The sequence below is a fragment of the Hippopotamus amphibius genome, chromosome 16 (assembly GCF_030028045.1).
Source record: "Hippopotamus amphibius kiboko isolate mHipAmp2 chromosome 16, mHipAmp2.hap2, whole genome shotgun sequence".
Classification (NCBI taxonomy): domain Eukaryota; kingdom Metazoa; phylum Chordata; class Mammalia; order Artiodactyla; family Hippopotamidae; genus Hippopotamus; species Hippopotamus amphibius.
Window position 1 is genome coordinate 50,624,930 of NC_080201.1, and position 16,502 is coordinate 50,641,431.

At 47.7% G+C, this 16,502-nt stretch overlaps 2 pseudogenes; both read right to left on the minus strand.

The window, feature by feature from the left end:
• Nucleotides 1-13,185: 13,185 nt before the first annotated feature.
• Nucleotides 13,186-14,001, minus strand: LOC130838093 (melanoma-associated antigen 9-like; annotated as a pseudogene).
• A 630-nt stretch (nt 14,002-14,631) lies between these two features.
• Nucleotides 14,632-15,301, minus strand: LOC130838540 (tropomyosin alpha-3 chain-like; annotated as a pseudogene).
• Between the last annotated feature and the right edge of the window lie 1,201 nt (nt 15,302-16,502).

Genomic DNA, 16,502 nt, shown 5'->3' on the forward strand with positions numbered 1-16,502 from the left:
AAATTGTCTGAACATCTAAACCTATGCAACTATAAAAAGGACAGCTGTAAAGCTGCAGATGCTGACCTAAGGAGGCCCCAAGGCATAGCCATCGACCAGGATAGGAGCAGCTGCAGGACGCGTGGACAGGGTGGTCTTGTCTGCGTAACCTGCCTTCTAGCCAGCCTCTAAGTGAGTACAGGTTTGCAGACACAGGAACACACTACCCTGTGCTCAATGGCTGGAGTGTAAGCCCACAGGCAGGAGGTGTGTTTTATACAGCTGTAATATAAAACACTTTTTCAGGAGTAAGCGTAGATTACTTCTGAAATTGAACAACAAAAGTATTTCTAGAGAGTAGATTGGTGGTTGCCAGAGGTGGTGAGTGGGGTAGGAGGCGCAATGGCTGAAGGTGGTCAAAAGGTCCAAACTTCCAGGTATAAAATAAGCCCTGGGGGATAGAACGTACAGCATGGAGACTATAGTTGATAAGAATATATTGTATATTTGACAGTTGCTATGAGAACATCTTTAAAATTCTCATCCCAAGAAAAAAATGTATACCTGGGTATGGTGATGGATATGAACTAGACCTGGTACAGTGGTCATTTTGTAACATATGCAATTTCCAAAGTATTATATTGAACACCTAAACCAATATGTCAGTTATCGCAAAACTTTTAAGACAGAGAAGAAAACAAAACACAAAGGTATTGTTTTAACTGCATGCTGGATACACAGGAGTTTATTCCGTTGTATGAACAAGGAAGAAAAATAAAGCATTTAAAGGTGGGGGTGACCTGGACCCCCAAGCCCCACAGTCTTCTTCTTTTTTCCCCCGAACTGTGCCTTCACTTATTCTCACATACTCGGACTTCTTCAAATCAGGTTACAGGATTGCGACAAGGCTGTCTCCAACGCAGAGGTTCTTCTTGAAGTACTTTCTTCACGAAACTATTCTCTACTGATACACTTATCACAACCAAGTTCTCGTATCAGAGGGTTGATAACTGCAGACGCAGTCAGAGTTATACTCAATGTTAACATATCAGCATCCATCCTCTGAGGATCCCGCCAATATTCCGCATCAAACGCCGCCTCCCTTGCTCCCCAGGGTTCCACAAACCCCCTGCGGCGTCCTTCCAGCTCCGGAATTCGGCCAGGAGCAAGCGCGAAGTGCTCCAGGAAGCGGCGCACGCCCTGCTGGTAAACTCTCATGGCCTCAAAATGCTGAGGGAGGAGGAGATTCGGCACGAAAGCCAGGCCTGGGCCGTTGCCGGGCCTGGGCCGGGGTCTGGCCTCAGCACCCTCTCCCTCCGCGGGCTCCACCAACACTCTGGCGACCGCTGCCACGCGGGCTTCCCTGGCCGCCGCCACTGGACCTTCCCGAGGTGCCGCCATCGGACCTTCCCTGGCCGCCGCCGTCGCACGGTCGCTGGCCTCCACAGGCTGCGCCGGGGCCGCCGCCCGCCGCCCGCCGCCTACCTCCGCCTGCGGGACGTCGCCGTGGTCATTCGCCGCGCCCGCCGGTGGGACACTGCTGTCTGCGGGCAGCTCGGACATCTCGGACCGCAGGGTCAGCTCGGCCGCCCTCACAAAACCTGGCAAACCGGTACGGCGCGATTAGTGGTGTGCACGGAAATGCGCGTGCGTCAGCGCTGTGCCCGCGGGTCCACGCTGCGTGTGGAAACCCACGTGCAGGACCAAAGGGGCCGCGGCTCAACGTAAGAGCACGGCGCATGCGTCCTCCCCGCGCGCCTGCGAGCTTCCAGGTGCCACCTAGCGGCGGGAAGTGCTGGCACACCTGAAACTTTCCCCAGATTCTCTGAGGGCGGAGCCGAGCCGTGTGTTGCATTTCCACCAGTTGAATGTGTCCAAGCCAAGTCGCACAAGGTCGCTTCCGGTTGGCTTTCCCAAGATGACATCCTAGGATGGACTGCTGGACTGCTATAGCACTGGAGATGAAGAGTCTTTGGTCTGGAAGCTTCCACCAGCCCTCTTTTCCTTTAGTTTCTACCTCACCTAAAGCGCATTGATCTTTGGTATATGTTGGGGACAGGGACAATTCTGGTGCCAAGAGGACCTTAGAGATTGACTCAGGGCCCAATGTGGAACTCGGTTGGGTCGCCGTCTCCTTGGCTGCCTGGTCAGCCAACCGATTTCCTTTGCTGACTGGATCAGTTCCTTTCTGTTGGCCTTTGCAATGGATGACTGCCACCTGGGAGGGCTTCCAAATTGCCTCTAACACCTGAAGGATTTCTTCTTTGTTTTTGATCTCTTTTCCCCCTGCTGTTAGTAGTCCCCTTTCTTTGTAGATGGCTCCATGTACATGTAGAGTAGCAAAGGCATATCTTGAGTCTGTGTAGATGTTGGCTCGCTTCCCTTTGGCATGCTTTAGCGCCTGGATGAGCGCCCACAGCTCAGCTCGTTGTGCTGACCATCCCTGGGGTAAGGGCTCAACTTTTATTATTTCATCTGTTGTTCTTATGGCATAGCCTGCTTTGCGTCGTCCTTCCTGGACGAAACTGCTTCCATCAGTAAACAGTTCCAATTCTGAGTTCTGAAGGGGAGTGTCCATTAGGTCTGGCCTGCTCGAATAGATTTCATCTAAAACCTCTTCACAGTTGTGATTGGGGGTCCCTGCCACCTTAGGTAAGAAGGTGGCAGGATTCAGTGTCTGCACAGTCTCAAGGTGGACCCGTGGGTTTTCGCAGAGCAGTCCTTGATAGTGCATTGGCGTTGGTCAGCCATTTATGCCCCTGGCTATTCATCAGCATAGTAACAGCGTGGGGAGCCTTTACCTTTATATGTTGCCCCAGTGTAAGCTTGACTGCTCCCCTGACCAGGGCTACTGTAGCAGCCAACGCCCAGAGACATGGTGGCCATCGCACGGCCACAGAACCCAGTCGTTTGGATAAATATGTGACCGGGTGCTGCCATGGCCCAACTGTTTGCGTGAGGACCCCCAATGCAGTATGATTTTTCTCATGCATGAAGAGGTTAAAGTCCCATGTCACATCTGGCAGCTCTAACGCTGGAGTGCTGGTTAAATGTCTTTCTATTTCTTTGAAAGCTTTTTCTTGTTTAGGTCCCCACTCTAGGGGGTCCCTACAAGATCCTGCTGTGGCCTCGTATAAAAACACGGTATCCCGATCCGGCAGAATCTGGCAGCCCCAAGGAATTCTTGGACCTCTTTCTTAGTGCTTGGTCGGGGTATTGAGCAGATGGTTTGCTTCCTTTCATGTCCGAGCGCCCGATGTCCCCTTGAGATGACGAACCCAAGGTATCTGACCTCCTGTCTGCAGATCTGAGCCTTTCTCCATGACACCATGTACCCTGTGTTGGAGAGTAGGGCCAATAGGGCTTTGGTGCCTTTCCAGCAGTTTTCTTGGATGAGACTGGCTAGCAACAGGTCATGGAGTAGGGTGCAGTTCAGATCCTCTCTGGAGAAGCCAGCAAGACGTGCGGCCAGTGCTTCACCAAACAAGGTAGGTGAGTTTTTGAAGCCTTGTGGCAGTCAGGTCCAAGTCAGGTGTGTCTGCCTCCCATTGTGTGGGTCTTCCCACTCAAAGGCGAATAAGGGCTGGCTTGCTGGTGATAGCTGGAGGCAAAGGAAGGCATCCTTGAGATCAAGGCAAGTGCACCAGGTTGCTTGGGCGGGCAAGAAGCTCAGGAGGGTGTAAGTGTTCAAGACCACTGGATGGATGGTGACTGCTATGTTATTGATGGCGCAGAGGTCCTGGACAGGATGGTAGTCATTTCCTCCAGGCTTCTTGACTGGTAAGAGCAGCGTGTTCCAAGGAGACTGACATTCGATCAGAATTCTGGCGTCACGCAGGCGTTGAATGTGGTCCTGGATTCCCAGGCATGCTTTTCACAGTACTGGATACTGCCTCTGCCTGACAGGAGTGGACCCTGGCCTTAGGTCCACCACAGTGGGTGCATGGGTTTTGGCCAAACCTGGGGGCCCCTTTTCTGCCCAGACAGCTGGGAATTCTCTTAGCAGGCTAGTTGGATGTTTTTGTTCTCTTTTTGAAGAATAGAGACGCTATTCATCTTCCCTGGGCTCAGTGACAGCCATTATCAGAGTTGGTTGGCTCCCTAGGGTGAGACATGCAGGTTTCCCAGGGGCAAAAGTGATTTGTGCCCCCAGCTTTGTTAGCAAATCTCTACCCAGCAAAGGAATGGGGCACACTGGTAAGTACAAGAATTCGTGAGTCACCAAGTGGACACGAGAGGGCTTTATGGAATGAGCGAGCAGTCTTGTCTCCTGTGGGCCCAATGATAGTTGCTGTCTGACCTGTAAGGGGAGCCACAGATGTGGTCACCACAGAGCGTTCAGCTCTGGTGTCCACTGTGAAAGTCCTTGATTGGCTCCCAATTTTCATCACAACTGTTGGCTCCTGGGGGCCTGGGGTCAGGGAGCCCGGTCTCCCCTATTCTGACTCTGTTCCAGCCAGGCCAGTGAGGTCTTGGATGACTGGCTCAAGCTGGTACCTTCCTCTGCTGGGTTGATTGAACTTCTTTGACCCTTCAGTTGCCCCTCTGCGGTGGGGGCATTCATTTTTCCAGTGCCTGGTTTCTTTGCAATAGGCACACTGGTTGCAATGGAGCAGTGGTCTCTTCTTGGTGTCCCCTTTCCACCAGACCTGGGTTCCCAGTGCAGCGGCCAACAGGGACACCTTTTGCTTCGTGCACTTGTCAGCCATCTTTTGGGCTTCATGGTCGCAATTCACAAACACCTTGTTTGTGACTTCCAGCAGTTGGGTGGCATTCATCCCAGAGAAGCCCTCAAGTTTCTGAAGCTTACGGCAAATGTCAGCTTGAGACTGGGCCATGAATGCCACATTAACCATGTGTTGATTGTCTCGCGCCTTCGGGTCAAAGTGGGTATACACCCGGAACACTTCACATAATCTCTCGTAGAACTCCAGAGGTGATTCATCTGTCTTTTTGTGCACTTCCATCGTCTTGGACATGTTGGTTGGTTTCCTAGCCCCTGCTCTCAGCCCCTGCAGCAGGGCTTGTCAGTACTTGTCAAGAGAGCCCTTCCCATCCAGGGTGTTGAAGTCCCAGTTGAGTCGGACATCTGGTGCGGCCCCCAGGGCCCAGGCTGCTGGATCTATTGTACCAGCTGGTGGCTGCTCTTGGAGCCATCTCCGAGCCTCTGATAGAATCCGGCAGTGTTCCTCGGTGTTGAAGAGAGTCAGGAGGAGATGTTGACAGTCATCCCAGGTAGGTTGGTGGGTGTGAAAAATGGACTCAAGGAGGTCAATCATTGCTTGTGACTTCTCTGAATAGGACAGGGTATGGTGTTTCCAGTTGAGATCGGTGGTGCTGAAGGGCTGATAATAAAGGATTGAGCATCCTGGCTGGAAGGAGCTGTCCTCATTGACCTGAGGGGGCCTTGGGCCTCTCGCAAAGGCATCTGCAGGGTTGTGGGCTGCTGCTCTGGTTGGCTGGCCAAGGGAAGCTGCCACGGATTTGGAGGGTGCTCTTCTTCGGGGTCCCCTTGGTGGATAACCTTGGCTGTTTTTTCTTTACTTTTTCTCGAAGCTGGTTGGGCTACAAAGATCCTACACTCTCCCTGCTTATTCGTGCAGAACCGAACCCAGGGAGGCAGCTGAACAGCAATTTGTAACCAAGAATCTATGTATGGAAACTGGTCTCGGTGCCCGGGGGTCCCTGTCAGTACTCAGTACACTGCTCTAACCATAGGAAGATCCAGGGTACCCTCCGTAGGCCGTCCAACCCCGAAGGTGGGCCACTCCAGCTCGCACAGTGTGCAGAGCTTTCCCATGGTCATCTTAACCCCACAGTCTCCAGAGAAACCTTTCTTAAAGTTTTTCATCATACAATCCAAAACAGTTGGCTTAGAGGAATTTCCTCCCATCTTAACAAGTGCAACCTGCTTCTTTAAACCCAATATACTGGCTCTGAAGGTTAGCTGAGGAAAGGGGAGTATTTGGTTTTGATGAAGGGCTCTAAAGCAAAGGGCACAATTTGCAATTAGGCTCTTCCTCCTTGTGTATCCCACCGTGTTGATGGTGCAGAGACAAACAAGGGTGGGTGCCCCCTCCGAAGAGGAGACCACTCAGGTGCCCACCTGGCCGCATCCCTGTGGGCAGCTTAGGTGCCTCAGCTTTGGCGGGCCAGTGTAGACTCCTGGCCTAGATCTGACTCACAGTGAGGGACTGGGTCCCCCAGCGACAGACATCACCTTGAGCCGTATGAGTTCACCACGGAACTGCAGGTTTGGGCCCACTCAGACTCCATGGCCACGAAGGCCGTGGAGCCACACAATCGTCCTGGAACGAGGATGAACCAGGGCACTCACTCACACACATATTCAGACCAGAGTTTATCACAGTGCCTCCCCCCTCTGGGAAGGTCCCTAACTAGTGGTCTTCTTCCCGAAGACCTTAGGAGGTGATCAAGCTCGTCTTCTGTCCAGAGACGGGAACCTACTGGGTTCAGTGCCCCTGGGCCTTACCTTATCCTGTGACTGCTCCTGGTGTGTTGGTCTGTCCCTCCAATGAGTCCGGTTGGACCCAGCCATCTGGAGAGTCGTAGCACTGGTCTGAAAAAGAACCTGGAAAACCTTCAGGTGGCGCACCTCCTCTTTCGTCTTGGAGCTCCTTCGCCCTGATGCAGCCGAGCCACCAGTTTGGCGGCTTAAGGGGCTGGCATGGTTGGAATCTCACTGGAGCCTCCAAAAATGTTGCAGAAATTGATCCCATGAGAAACCAAGCACCACACTTGGAGGGTTGGAGAGCTCAGGTTTATTGAGCTGGCAGACCCAGACAAGCTAATGCCCCAAAATTCTGGGCCCCATTCCAGGTGAATTGTCTCCTTATATAGGTTAAGACACACAGCTACAGTTGGCATTAATTCATTGGCTATAGTTGGCATTAATTGATTGGCTACAGTTGGCATTAATTGATTGGCTACTCAGTTTCCATAGGTTACAGGTGATTACAGAGCGTAGGAGTTGCTAGGGGTTACATGCAAAGGGTTTTCAAACAAAGGCGAGCAGGGGCAGGAAGAGAACATTCCATACTTATCTGATCATCTTTTAGGTTCCAGTTGATTGTTAAAGTATTTTGTCCTCACTCTAGTGCAGCAAGCAGGTTTTACAGAAGCAGAGCAGGCTTGAAGCTATTTTCTAGCTGTGTATGAACTCCAGATTTTCCTCATCATCTGCAGATTTAAAAATATTCACAACCTAAAAGTTCAGGGTTGTCAGGAATTTTGAGGGCTTTCAGCCCAGGAGGCTGCATCTCAAGGTAAGGAATTTAGCATTTTTCCATATAAGGGAAGATGCAAGGGTCTGGGCTCACTGAAATCATTGTTTGTTTGTTATGTACCACAGCTCTCTGGGGCCTATATCCTGTGTTTTTATATCCTGAGTTTCCTCAGGGTTCACCGGCTCACGTTGGAGGGCTGCAGATGCTGCTGACTGATCCTCTTCTCTTGGTCAGGAATTTGACCAATATTTGGAAGACATTTTCATGATCAGATTTTGTGCCACGGTTCTGGGAGGCTCATCCCAGGTCAGGTGAAAATCCCTGATATGCCACTCTAGGTGCTAGTTTGTGGAGTAGGCTCTGTTGGTAATTAAAGATTCTCTGGATCCTCTTTCCCATTATGATCCAGGAGACATTGTCCCTTGTTGCTTCTTCCCATACCTAGAATTACATCACTACAATTATTTTGATCTATTTGCCGAAGATGTTTAGCCATAGGAGTTTTGTTGGAGGCCTGGTTACATACTGGGTGCTGTAAGAGACAACAATCCTATAAAAGAGATGGGATATAAGTAATACAGCTAGTGACATTGACAAGGGCATAGTGCAGCAAGGAGACACAAAGCACAAACATTTTGGAAACAAAGAACAAATTGAAACCATGAGTAGCATAATATCAAGTCCACAGGAGAGGCAGCTGGAAACACCAAATTCTGGCTGGATCAAGTAGAGAGCAAAAATGTTTCATCTTTATTTACAGAGGCATAGTTTATCAACTTGTTGTAGGTCATAGCATAAGAAAAAGGTGTTTTGGGTTTTTTCCCCCGAAAAACGAGGATCAGAGCCAGTATATTTCCCAAAGTCATAAAGTTATGAATCATATTTACCAGTTTATTGAGTCCCATTAAGTCCCATTGATCTAGATGAAATAATCACGTTTTCTATTAGTTCTGTCATTTGTTACCCAGTCCAGTGATATTATCTAAAGGCTATCAGAAACATATTTGTTCAAAAGTTCCTGTCAGTCTTCGTGAAAGTCTTCACTTTGTAAAAGCATCAGGACAAAACAAAATAGCATGGTTAAAGATGTGAGTACAATGCAGTTAGCAAGAAACTTGGATATAACATTTTAGAATAAGTAGTAGTATGATTGAGAATATATCAGGATATATCATATGTTAGGGATTCCATAGAAATTTTGGGATCTCTCTATAAATGACATTTATCCATACACTAGCCCAAGCTTCATCTCCAATCACTTGACAATGTTTCTGAAGTAATTCAACATACCAAAGAAACTAGTTTGACATTTCTCTCTGAGATGATTCAGAGATGCTCTTTCGAAGTATCCCAGAGTCAGCTGGAGGCTAAAAAGCTTCAGTGAGATTTTGATATTTGGGAAGTTTGTTAAAAATGTCAAAAAGGTTTTAAAACACAACAGGATCATAGGTCACTGTGAAACAATACTTATTCATTTAACCAAAGTCACAACATGACTGAAAGAAAACAAACACGGATCACCTAAGGGCACAGAAACTCATAGAATCTGTTATCAAAAAAGGGGCACTTCTAACAGATCAATTTCCAATCTTGTATTAGCTTGCTTAACAAAATCCATTTACTTAGTTACCTTCCATCTGAATTTAGTTAATCCTAACCATGTACAAAACTTTCTCAGTAAAGTGTAATTCCATTTCTCATACCTTCTTCACTGAAAACACATATTCTGCCATAGTGAAACATTTTATTCTTTTCAGTAGCTTTAATTATGTATTTAAGTTAGAATCCCTTCTTAAAAACCTTAATTTCTAGTGAAAGCCAAGAGACAAGTAATAGTTACCAAAATCTGAGGAAACTATTTTGGTGAATTTTTTAGAACATAATAATTCTTATCATTTACCTAAAAGCTCTTATCTCATTTACATTTTTAGTTTAAAGTTTCATCATATCAAGTTATTTTTCTTGTCGACAACTTTGCAAAAGATAGAACAAGATTTCCTTTAACTTCTGTTAAACCTAGGTGCAGTGAAAATAGTATACTTAATGTTGATGGCTCTAATATATATCTATATTACTTAGATCAACAAACTTAAACATTAATACCAGGTATTAATTTAATAGTAAATATTTCCCAGTTCACATTAATCTGAAACTCATTTAGCTTAATGTCCCTGTATTTAGAATTGTTTGGTTGGTAAGCACTTCCTTTTCTTTAAGCCAATTGAATAGAGTTCATTTATAGATTACTCTCAGCAATGTTATCCAAAGATAAGACACATACAAACACACAGATAAACAGAGAGGCATCATAGTTCTCATTTCAGAATTTCAGCCCTGAGTCAGGTACAGCAATGTCAAAACCCATCCGTTTACAAAAGGTTGGATTAAGATTGGATTTCTGGCAGATGGAACAAATCAAGCTCACTTGTCTAGCTGGCTAAACCCTATTTAACTAATATTTATGGAAAACAAGTCCAATTCTAAATAACTGTACCCTCTTTTTTCAAAGTTTGTATTTTAAAAAGGTGGCAGAGGTAAGGGTTTTTGAGAAGCCCAGGTAGGACATTTGCATCTCAAAGATACAGGCAAGTTTTTCCTAGGATGACTTTGTTTCCCCTTTGTTGGTTTCTGAGCAGACAAAGCCATTGCAATCGTGGGCCTTTTGCATATTTCTCTGAGTGTGTTCAGCCTTTTTGGCCATATCCCTATTATTGAAAACCAAACAAGCCAATTGGACATTGGAGTCTGAGGACCAGCAGTTGCTTTCTGAATTTTGCGCCTGATGTCTGGGGCAGACTGGGCCATGAAATGCCTAGCTGAAAGGGCCTGTACCTTGGAGGAGGAGGGACCCACATTCGTCCGTGATCCATGGCCCTGTAGGGTGAGGTCCCCTAGTTGGCCTTCTAGAGGTTGTAAGAATGAATGGTTTTCTAATTCTCCAGAAACTCCCATGACCAGGATAGACTGAGATGTTTTCTGTGCCACCTTGGTGTTTACCACAGACTCTGTGGCACCTGTATCTATTAGAAAGTCAGTCAACTTGTTCCCCACTGTCAGTGTCACCCAGGGCTCCTGTGGGGAAATCAGAATCGGACACCTCAAGTCCAAGGGAGTCTCCTGGCCTTTTCCAGGATATTGGGGCAAGGGAAATGGCTCTGCTGCAGAAGTGGCTCCTGGTCCAAATTGGGTGCCCTGTCAGGTCTTAGTTGGTGAAACTAAACCAGGTCCCTGTGCTCCAGGGGTTAACATAGAAACTTCTATTTGTTCCCCACGAGTAGGGGAAACAAGAGGTGGGGAACATGATGGTGGCATGGAGGGGGCAGTTGGAAGTGCCATTGCAGCCTACTTGGCCACTGGGGGAGCTGGGTAGGCTGAAGGGGAGAGGGGTTAAGTTTTGAAATAACATGTCCCCACTGTCATTTTTCCCCCTTCCCTTGTAGAACAGGCTTCTCCTTGGGATTCCTTTCAGACCACTGCACTATAAGGTGGCAGCCCTCTGATTCCTTTTCCTCCTGATGCAATAGCATAAATGCTCCTACCTATGGAATCTCATCTTTTTTCCCTGCGCTTTTGCAAAACACTTCTAACTGCAAGATGGTATAACAATTGAGTGAGCCATTCAGGGGCCATTGTTCTTCTGATCCTAACATATATTGGGTCCACACCTGATTACAATAGTATATCATGCCTTTTTTAGTCATAGGCTCATGGCTATGTTTTGCCCATTTGTCTAATATATGTCCCAAATGGCTCTCTTTCAGGATTGATGGAGTATTTCCCATTTTTATAAGTTTGATAACACCAGAACACAAAAGATGCAGACTAATTCCAATACAAAAGGCACAAACTCTAGCATTGATGCCCACAAAAACAAGACAAAACTAAGACGAAAACCAACAAACTAGTTCCCAACTCGGGTAGAGTTACCCTACAACGCCCAACAAACTGGTTCACCAAATCAGGTAGAGTTCAACAACGATTCACCCCTCCAGTAGGGTACCCAACCAGATTGGCTTATCCCATAAAGGAAAAGCCCAGATTGAGGGGGAATACATTCCTGGCGTGCACACTGGAGTGACTTACCCAGAACTGAATTGAGTCCATCGACTTGTAGCCTCAAATGGAACCAAAGTTCTCCAAATGGAACAGAAGTCCCCAGATGGAACCAAAGTTCCCCAGATGGAACCGAAGTTCCCCAAATGGAACCAGAATTCCCCCAATGGAACTGAAGTTCCAGAATTGAATCGAGTGTGTTGAGTCATAACACAAAAGGATACACAAAACCAAACCAAGACAAGACCAAGACAAACTGATTACCGAGTTGGGTAGACTTACCCTACAAAATAGAGTCCAAGAACTCGCAGATGTCAGTTCCTTGCTTCAACTGCCAAGCACTGGGATAGCCATTCCTGCTTCAGGGAACTCTGAAGGGAAGATCTTCAGGAAAAATTGTCCTGGCAGCTGCTAGGGCCTTGCCCCAATATTCCCTGACCAGGGCCAGCTAGCCATGAGCAGCAAGGCTCCTAGCTGGCTTGCCAAATTTGTTACCAAGTCCAAACTCACTCTGCTCACCGCATGACAGGCCAATGAATCAGAGACGAGGTGTTGAGGCAAGGAATAAGACTTTATTTGGAAAGCCAGGAGACCGAGAAGATGGCACACTACTGATTCCTAAAAACCATCTTATTGGAGTCTGGATGCCAGTTACTTTTATAGAATCAGAGACGGAGAGGCAGGGAAGTAAAGTAAAAAGGGTTATCAGTCTTGCAAAACATCTCCTGGAATGGCTGTTTTGCCAAAAGCCTTACTTTTGGTTTGAAGGTTCGTAGGATTCACCGGCAAAATAACTACCCTGCACTCAGTTAAACAAGAGTTTAGAGAGAATTTATTAAACTAACAAAGATCACAGTATGCTAATTAAGAGAATAACTAGGTAAGAAAGAATAGTAAAGATAGAGCTTCATACATCACTGAATCAGAGAAGCACCTACATCCAGAGCCAAGTAGCAACAATCTGGAGTCCCAATGTTACAGCATATGAACAAGCAACACAGCAAGAAATAAAATTAGATACATCACCAAACTGCGGAAGCACCTACATCCAGATCCAAGCAGCGCTGGGAAGTCCCTGAAACAGCAATCTGGAGTCCCAGTTGGGAAGGGTCCTGGGCAGTGCATCCACTCCATGGGTGAGACTTCAGATTTATATGTATTTATTTATTTTAATTTTTTTTCTGTGTGGACCATTTTTAAAATCTTTATTGAATTTTGTTACATTGCTTCTGCTTTATGCCTTGGCTGCTTGGCCATGAGGCATGTGGGATCCCAGCTCCCCAACCAGGGATTGAACCCTCATCCCCTGCATTGGAAAGTGAAGTCTCAACCACTAGACCACCAGGGAATTCCCAATACCTCTATATTTAAAGTGTATTTCTTATAGGTAGCACGTAGTTGGGTCTTGCTTTTTTTTTTTTTTAAGAATTAACTTTTATTTCTCTTTTTCTTGACCCCATCAATTTTATTCTAAAGTTCTTTCTCATTTCCGAGAAATTCCTATTCCACTGCCATGTGATCTTCCTCAGGATCTCAAAAGCGTATGGGACCCTTCCAATTTGTTTTACAAAACAGCAGAACTCTTGTTCTTGAACTGAATTGGTACAAATACATGTGTGATCAATATCATTCACAAACATAGACTCTGAAGCACACTAAGCCGTCTTCTAAAATGAAAAATATTAGAAAAATTCCTAAGGGAAATAGAAATGAAACTCCATGTGATCATACACAACAGGAACCCAAAGATGCTACACAGCATGTTCCCCCAACTCAACTGAGCTCTCACTACTTAGAAGGCTGACGGCTCCCTCTTCAAACTCAGGTGAAGGAACAGCCTCCCTTCCTGTCCCACAGGAGAAGCTGCTGGACGTGGGGCTGGAAGGAGCCTGGCTGCTGCTCTGGCTCAGGCCCCCTCTTCCTCATCGCTCACAGCCTCTGCAGACAGGGATGGGAAGGACCTGGGATCCCATCGATTGACCATGAGCAGGTACTCTAGGACTTGCCACCTGCTGGTCTCCGTGTGGGCCCGAGGCCCCCACAGGAACTCGTAGCAGGCAGGGTTGCTGTGGGGCAGCTGCTGGTACTCCAGGTAGCTCGCCTGCACCCACACTGTGGTGAGCATCTCCCTGGGCTCCCCATGGATGCAATGCTCCTTCGCAGCACATACTGCCATGTTGCTAAGTGATCCCCAGACCTCCTCCTCAGGGGCTCATTCGCCCTCCAGGAGGATCACGCACAGGAGCATCACCAGGAGGCCAGCCTTGGGGAGGATCTGCCCATCAATCAGCATAGCATCACGGATGAGGCCCAGGGTTGCGACCAGCATGTAGGTGTGCTCTCTGGGGTCCACCTCTTTCACGTTCCTGCCAAAGACCAGCTGCATGCACTCGGAAGCTTGGCCAAAGACCATGAGGAAGTGGTCCCACTGGTCTTTGAGGACCATGTTCAGGATTTCCGCCTTGGAGGTCAGCTCCTTGGCACGATACTTGAGGAGCGGGAACCCCACCAGGTCAGCCATCATCGCATTAAGTGCCTCCTGCAGCAAGGACTCGGCGTGGACAGCAGAGGAGGGGGCTGCTGGGGGGGAGGAGGTTGAGGGGGTTGCGGCCCCCTCCCCCTCAGACCCAAGCAGCTGCTCCTCCCCCAGGCTCTGGGCCTGGACCTGGTCCTGAAGGTCAGCCTCAGTCTCACGGAGCTCACCCACCTGGAACAGGGGCATGATGACAGTGATGGGGACCACGGGCTTCCGGGTCTCCTCTTGAGGGGTGCTCTCGAGTGGGTGGGGTGCACGAGGGCTAACTCCTCTTGGAGTCACCTTTCTGGCTTGGCGGGTACTTTTTACAGAGCAATGGGGTTTCCCAAAATGGAATCTTTCTCTGGGCTGTTTAGCTTTCAATAAGGTGGGCCTATATCTTTTTCCCTGCTCTATGGAGAGGACAATATGCATTAAGCTGAAACGTTACCTTCCAAAAGTGAGAAAGGGCTTACACTGCTGCTTCAGAACTATGGAATTACCTGGAATATTTTACAAATGGTTGCTACATCAACAACCACAACAAAAGGTGTACACCACAACATGCTTTTTAAAGACACTTTGCATTGTGCTTGCATTCCCTGAAACATTGTTCCCGAAGGTGCTCAGCCTCTAGCCCAACTGGAATCTCTGGGGAGAGGCAGAGACAGTTTGGCGAAAAGGACAGATGAGTGGGGGGTGGGAGAGGTAGCGAAAGGAGAAAGCAGCCTTCCAGGTAAAGATCAGCCCTCAGTTTAAAGGTCAGCTTCGGGCAGGCTGGCCTCAGCGGAGTCGGGGTCAGAGGGAGGAGCAGTGGCAGGGTGGGACTGGGGTGCTCTACATCGCATTCAGGTCAAGCATGGTCTGGTCCAGCGTCCTTTGTGTACAGAGGTGCTCCTCTTTGGTGCGTTTCAGCTTATCTTCCAAATCGTCAATTGTCTGTTCCAGCTCGGCTACCAATCTCTCAGCACGGGTCTCTGCTTCCTTGAGTTTACCAGTAAGAATCTTTATCTCTTCCTCACATTTGTCTTCTTTTTGAGAGTGCTTTTCTTCAGCAGCACTCAGGCACTTCCGGTTCTGGTGCATCAGTCTGATCTGCTCACCCATCTCTCAGCAATGGGACTCTGCCAGCTCAGTCGATCCTCTGTGCGTTCCACGTCTCCCTCAACCTCCAACTTTCGAGCCACCTCTGCATATTTGCTCTCTGCCTCTTCTGCAGTGTGGTTAGCTTCCTCCGGGTAGATTCCTGGAGTTCCTTTTTTTTTCTTCATCTTTTAAGGCTCGGTTTTCAATACCCTTCATACCTCTCTCACTCTCATCAGCAGCTTTCTCGGCTTCCCCCAGCTTTTGCAGGGCAGTGGCCAGGTGCTCTTGAGCGCAGTCCGGCTCCTTTTCAACCAGCTGGATCCTGGGGTTCAAGGAGGCCACCTCAGCCTCCGCCTGCTCCCTGCCCACCTTTCTCCCCGCCCTTCCCACTGGAGGCACCCAGCCGTCTCCCCTGCATCATCCACCTGCTGCTGCAGAACCTGGATCTTGCGCTTCACTGCCTGGATGGGGGTGATCTGGCCATGGTCCCTGCCCAGCTCCTGCTTGCCTGCGGGTTCCTGCCTCCTCCACTCGGCACTGCAGCCACTTCTCACCGTAATTATATTTTTAAAGTCCTGTTAGAGACACATCCTGAAGTATTTATAAGAAAAATGACAGTACGCCTGAGTTTTCATTTAAAATCCTCCAAAAGAATAAGTAGGAGGAGAAGTGAAACAAGAATGTTAGAATATTCATAATTAAAGTGGGCTAGTAGGTACATAGGGGTACTTTATATTATTCTTCCTTGAGAAAATTAGTAAAGAGAAACTTCACAAAAATGAAGTGGGGGGGGGGCAGAAGAGGGAGCTCTCATGCATGTAACCACTGGCGGTTGTTATAGACCCCAACAGGAAGAGATGTACCTTGCATCCCTGGCAAACAGTGAGCTTATTTTATGACCGCCAGCAGGAGGAAGAAAGATCTTCTCTTTGCCTGGAAACAGCTCAGCCAATGAACATCCACTATACTTTAAATTCTGTTTTCTCCAATGAACTTTTTGTTTACAACAAACAGTCTCTCAAAGCTTTCCCTTCTCCTCTATAAAAGAGTTTCCTCTCCTTCTCTTTATTGGACTTGCATGTGGTTCACCATAGTTGCATTTCCTGGCTGTGTTGCAGGAATCAATCCCATGAGAAACCAAGCACCACACTTGGAGGTTTGGAGAACTCAGGTTTATTGAGCCAGCAGACTCAGACTAGCTAACGCTCCAAAATTCTGGGCACCATTCTAGGTGAATTCTCTCCTTATATAGGTTAAAACACATAGCTACATTTGGCATTAATTGATTGGCTACAATTGACATTAATTGATTGGCTACAGTTGGCATTAATTGATTGGCTACTCAGTTTTCATAGGTTACAGGTGATTACAGAGCATGGGAGTTGCTAGGGGTTACCTGCAAAGGGTTTTCAAACAAAGGTGAGCAGGCATAAAGCTATGAACTCCAAATTTCTCCTCATCATTCCCCCCTCTTGATGCCCCTAAAAGTCTTTATAAGGTGTCAACTTCTTGATCATCTAGACCCATGGGTTGATAACCTCTCAGGACCAGAAGGTGTAACTAGTCTCTACAAGGCAGGATGTTATCGTAATCCTGATTTTCAGATATACCTTGTCGAATTC